This window comes from Aquarana catesbeiana, linkage group LG11 (genome assembly GCF_042186555.1).
Source record: "Aquarana catesbeiana isolate 2022-GZ linkage group LG11, ASM4218655v1, whole genome shotgun sequence".
Classification (NCBI taxonomy): Eukaryota; Metazoa; Chordata; class Amphibia; order Anura; family Ranidae; genus Aquarana; species Aquarana catesbeiana.
Genome location: NC_133334.1, coordinates 18,430,161 through 18,436,283, shown reverse-complemented (window position 1 = coordinate 18,436,283; position 6,123 = coordinate 18,430,161). Strand labels below are relative to the sequence as shown.

Sequence of the window (6,123 nt, the reverse complement as noted above, 5' to 3'; positions counted from 1 at the left end):
AGAACATGTTCTCTGTCTAAGTCTGTCTGAATTTTCGACAGAAAAAGTCCGATGGGGCATACACATGGTCGGAATATACGATGAAAAGCTCCCATCAGACTATTTCTGTCGGAAATTCCGCTCGTGTGTACGCGGCATCAGTCACAGCAATAGACAAACACAATGTATTTACTCCCTTCATGAACATTCAGCCTTGTGGCCTTTTGGTCATGCAGCACTGTACGAAAATGACATTTATATCCTTTTTTTTCACACAAATAGATTTTTCTTTTTGTGGTATTTTTAGTTTATATATATATATATATATATATATATATATATATATATATATATATAAACAAACAAAAAAAAGTTCTTAGTTTCTGTTATAAAATCTTGCAAAAAAAAGTAAAAAATCTTTCTTCATAAATGTAGGCCAAAATGTATTCTGCTACATTTCTTTTGGTAAAAATAACCCAAATCAGTGTATATTATTTAGTCTGTAGGAAAGTTATAGGGTCCACAAACTATGGGATATAGTATATATACAGTACAGCGGGTAAAATAAGTATTGAACACGTCACCATTTTTCTAGGTAAATATATTTCTAAATGTGCTATTGACATGTCATTTTCACCACATGTCGGTAACAACCCATTCAATCCATACATATACAAAGACACCAAAACAAATAAGTTCAGAAATTAGGTTACAGTATATATCTACATGGAGCAAAATGTAAAATAGGAGCCGACATTAAAAAATGTATTAAAAAGCTCTTCCTCACCGGGTCTGCGGCGAATTTACAAGGTGTCCATCGCCAACATCTAAAACTCCACAATGGGAAAGGAAAAGACACACATCAACATCATCGTCATTGGACACGTAGATTCTGGCAAGTCCACAACAACTGGGCATCTCATCTACAAATGTGGTGGGATTGACAAGCGTACCATCGAAAAATTTGAGAAGGAAGCTGCTGAGATGGGAAAGGGCTCCTTCAAATATGCTTGGGTGTTGGACAAACTGAAGGCTGAACTTGGTATTACCATCGACATTTCTCAGGCTGACTGCACCGTGCTTATTGTTGCTGCTGGTGTTGTTGAGTTTGAGGCTGGTATCTCAAAGAATGGACAAACTCGTGAACATGCACTTCTGGCCTACACTCTGGGTGTGAAGCAGCTTATCGTTGGTGTTAACAAAATGAATTCTACTGAGCCACCATACAGCCAGAAGAGATACGAGGAAATTGTAAAGTCAGCACTTACATCAAGAAAATTGGTTACGACCCAGATACCGTTGCCTTTGTGCCCATCTCTGGTTGGAACGGTGACAACATGCTGGAACCCAGTAGCAACATGCCATGGTTCAAGGGATGGAACATCACCCGCAAAGAGGGAAAAGCCAGTGGAACCACTCTGCTGGAAGCTCTTGATAGCATTCTGCCTCCTAGCCGCCCCACTGACAAGCCTCTTCGTCTGCCTCTGCAGGATGTGTACAAGATTGGTGGTATTGGTACAGTACCAGTTGGTCGTGTTGAAACTGGTCTGCTGAAACCAGGTATGGTGGTTACCTTTGCTCCAGTCAATGTAACAACTGAAGTCAAGTCTGTGGAAATGCACCATGAAGCTTTGACCGAGGCTTGCCCCGGTGACAACGTTGGTTTCAACGTAAAGAACGTTTCCGTGAAGCATATCCGCTGTGGTAATGTTGCTGGTGATAGCAAGAACGACCCACCATTGGAAGCTGGTCAATTCACTGCACAGGTCATTATTCTGAACCACCCAGGACAGATCAGTGCTGGCTATGCACCTGTGCTGGATTGCCATACTGCTCACATTGCCTGCAAGTTTGCAGAGCTGAAGGAGAAGATTGACCGTCGTTCTGGTAAGAAATTGGAAGAAAATCCCAAGTCCCTGAAATCTGGTGATGCTGCCATCGTTGATATGATCCCTGGCAAGCCCATGTGTGTGGAGAGCTTCTCTGACTATCCTCCCCTTGGTCGCTTTGCTGTGCGTGACATGAGGCAGACTTTTGCTGCTGGTGTCATTAAGGCTGTCGAAAAGAAGGCAGCAGGTACTGGCAAGGTCACAAAGTCTGCTCAGAAGGCCCAGAAAACGAAATGAATATTTCAACAATCCAGCACCACCTCAGTCTTAACCAGCGGTGGGAGATCAGTCTCAGAACTGTTTGTCTCAATTGGCCATTTAAGTTTAATAGTAGACTGGCTAATGATAACAATGCATCGTAAAAGCTTCAGAAGGAAAGGAATATTTTGTGGACCTTTTGTTTGTGGCAGTTTTAAGTTATTAGTGTTTTTAAATCAGTAATTTTTAAGTGAGAACAACTTGACCAAAAAACCTGTCACCAAATTTTTTGAGACCATTAAACAAAGTTAATGAGAAAAAAAAAAATGTAATAAAAAAAACGTGTGATGTCCCAATACCAATCCTTGCCAGGCCCTTCAGATCTGGCATGGACTTTGGGGGGAACCTTACATAAAAAAAAAATGGCATGAGGTCCCCCCCCCCCAAGATCTATCCACAACCTTAGCCAAGCATGCTGCCCAGGAGGCCAGGGAGGGAGGAAACGACACAAACACTCCCCTCCTGAACCATACCAGGACACATGCCATCAAAATGAGGAAGTACTTTGGTGGAGACTCCATCATGTTGATGACAACAAGGGCCTCTTCTCCACAACACCCTGGTCTTGTGCAGGGGGGGGGGGGGGGTTGATTATTGAAATCTGGAAGCCCCTGTTAACAAGCCCCCCCAAGTGAATGAGTATGGGGTACATAGTACCTCTACTAATTCACCCAAATATGGCCAAATTAAACAAAAACACAGATTCAGTTTTGGCAAGTCCTTTATTAAAAAATACAATGTAAAAACAAGTAAATCCAGCATCAATTACGATGCACACTGCCCACCGACCCACACAAAAAAGAAAAAGGCCTGTAGGTCTGTATCTGATGACTGGTTCCTGCTTATTGACAGCTCCACTTCCTACCCGCCTCTATATAATCTAAGGGGTGGGGTCGCCAGTTACATCACTGGGTGACCCCTCTCCATTGTGACTTCATTGGATGGACATGTTGGGTCGACAAGGGGATGGGGTCACCCAGTGATGTCACCGGTGACTCTGTCCCTTTTGTTTATATAGCCCCAATCCGGGATTAGAAAACCAGAGAAAGCTCAACTGTGCATTTTTTCTGTCCCCCCACCTTCCAAACTCCAAGTATAAACAAAGCCTTATAGTAATCATAATTAAAAATAAAATATTTTTAAATCCTCTTCAATGGCAATTCCTCTAATAATCCAGAACAATAACAGCTTCCATATACAGAGATTCTACAGCCACATATACATTTATTTCAGTGTAGCGTCAGTGCCGGGCCCCCCTCTGCTTCCAGGTCCCGTAGCTGTATCCTGGTCTCCTATGGAGACATACACATCCTTGCTGGGTTTTTTTTTAAAGTTTACTGAGGAAAAGTTTAAACAACAAAAAAAAAACAAAAAAAAAAGTAACATTGTTACCCTTTGGTATCACGCATCCCTTCCTCCACTCCGGCCTTCCATCCCCGGGAAAAGCAATTCTTCACAGGCGTCTTCCCTACTCTGCTTGTCTTGCATATTTGAAGCATTTTAAGGGGACGGAGACGTTCCCTGATCGGCGATGTTATCAGTTAATATCACTCAGAGCGTTAGTAAAGCCCATTCGAACGTTTTAAACCGGCTGTCCATTGAATATGGATGCCGGCGATTTAAAAGGCACCAAATAAGCAAAACAGAGGCGTACAGCGGGAGAATATAAAACAGGGCGCGGGGCGTCAGCCGGAGAATATAAAAGACTTTCTTGATGCTGCTGCAGATTAATAAAGCGAGGAAAAAATGGAAAGCAAACTTTAGTGACCCATTTCATTAACAGTAATGGAGTTTTCATGTCATTAATTGAAAGAGTGATTGCCTGGCGATCGATAAAATGGTCAGTGAGCAGTAGGTGTCAGCATGGAAGGCGCTTTATGGCGTTCTCCTTAATGCCTGCAGTTATAATATTTACATAGGAGCAGTTAAAACAATGAAACCCCAGGATTGGAGGAGCCGGGGGGGGATGTATCATTTCGGTACGGGGATCGAACGTCTGAAGGTTAACCAAAGAACCAATGAGTGTTTTTCCTTTTTTTTTGTGACTTAAAGTGCATCTAAACCCAAGAACAGAAATGTAAATATAAGGTTTACACCTATGCGGGTGCAACGGAGTGTGCATGCGTTTTTGCATGTCTCCGCATGCCAAGTTTAGGGTAGCTCGTTGATTTTAATGGGCTGTCATTTGCGTGAAAAATGTAATTAGAACAAATCCCCTTCATCCAAGATGTGTGCTCATGAGTGTTCCATACCGGGATAATACTACATTGTATCTCTTTTTCTTATTTCTCTTTTTATACATCCCAGGTTTTAGTTTGCTGTAACAGACACCACTTGACATTGAGTGTTATTACTACGCTTTCTGCTGACCTGTCCTTCTGCTCTAATTTAGCCTACACCACTTGAATTTAAAAGCTGCTGATAGGCTTTCTGCTAACCTGCCCTTCTGCTCCACTTTACCAGACACTTCTTGACATTGAATGCTGCTGCTAGGCTTTCTGGTAACCTGTCTATCTGCTCGGCTTTAGTAGGCACCTCTTGACATTGACAATGGCGTCACTAGGGGGGGCCAGAGGGGGCCCTGACCCCCCCCCCAACATCTGCTCCTTCCCCTGCATCCTCACTGGCAGGGAGAAGAGCGAGTTGCGGGAAGGACTCCACCAGGACTCTCAGTTATGAAAAAACAGACTGATTTCTCCCGTCCTTAGGACAGGAGAACCAGCCTGTAAATTCCAAGAGATGCCAGACCAGCGCTGTCAATAGCAGGGGCAGGACAGCAAGAGGAGGCTGGGGAACCCCACAGTGGCGGAACACCAGGGCCCAGTGGCAAGACATCCTTTGCAACCCTGATAGTTCTCCCACTGCTTTGGACCCTTATATTTTCTTGGTATGCTGGCGACATATGTCTCTTGTTTTCTGCCACCCTGGGGGGACCCCAATACAGTAGGAAGGGAGCTCACTGCAGAACACGTGAAAGGGCCATTGTGGGATCGTAGTAAAGGGCCCCAGGATATATAGTTTTTATAGTTGCCCCCCCCTACTTTTGTCCCTGTCCCCCCATGTGCCCCCCCTAAATATGAAAGCTGGAGATGCCACTGGACATTGATTGTTATTGCTGGGCTTTCTGCTAACACGTCCTTCTGCTCTGCTTTATTAGGCACCGCTTGAAATTGGGTGCTGCTGTTATGCCGCGTACACACGATCGGATTTTCCAACGGGAAATGTTGGATGTAAGCTTGTTGGCGGACAATCTGACCGTGTGTACGCTCCATTGGACATTTGTTGTCGGATTTTCCGCGGACAAATGTCGGTTAGCATGTTCTCAAATGTCCGATCGTGTGTACACAAGTCCGTCGGACAAAAGTCCAAAGTACAAACACGCATGCTCGGAAGCACAAGCGGTCGGTCTTGTAAACTCGCGTTCGTAATGGAGAATTAACATTCGTGATGCGGCAAATTATGAAATGTGGAAATGCAGCGCACAATTCTCTTCTTCTTTAATGGGATAATAATGAAGCTGCTTTGCTGGTGATACTGATGGAGTTATTGCAAAATTTTCAAAGGATTTTTTTTTCTAGTGATATCAAGAATAATATTATTATGTTTTTTTTTTTTTTTTATTTGGGCAAGTTACCACAACAGCATTATCCCGTGGTTTATAAGATCAAAGATACAACTATGTTGGTGTCCCTTGTCAATTTTACATTGTATTTTTTAAATTGTAACTGCCGACTCCCAAACTGTCATTTGAAGTAAAACACATAGCCAAGTATTATTCTACACAATTTTTTTATTGTGCATTAAAAAAAAAAAATTCGACATGCTATCTGCCAATAGAAAATAACCAAAAAGTGCATTCTATGCATCCAAAAATATAGAAAATTTACCGAATCAAATCATTATTCAACCAAAAAAATAATGTCAAAGCAATAACTCCAAGGCCAATAATAAATAACACGTTATCTCCTCCGATTCCACAACATGTCTGGTTGACAAA

At 42.8% G+C, this 6,123-nt stretch overlaps 1 pseudogene; it reads left to right on the top strand.

Annotated features, from left to right (window-relative positions):
* Positions 1–743: 743 nt before the first annotated feature.
* LOC141111858 (elongation factor 1-alpha, somatic form-like) lies at positions 744–2,201 on the top strand (annotated as a pseudogene).
* The last annotated feature ends 3,922 nt before the right edge of the window (positions 2,202–6,123 follow it).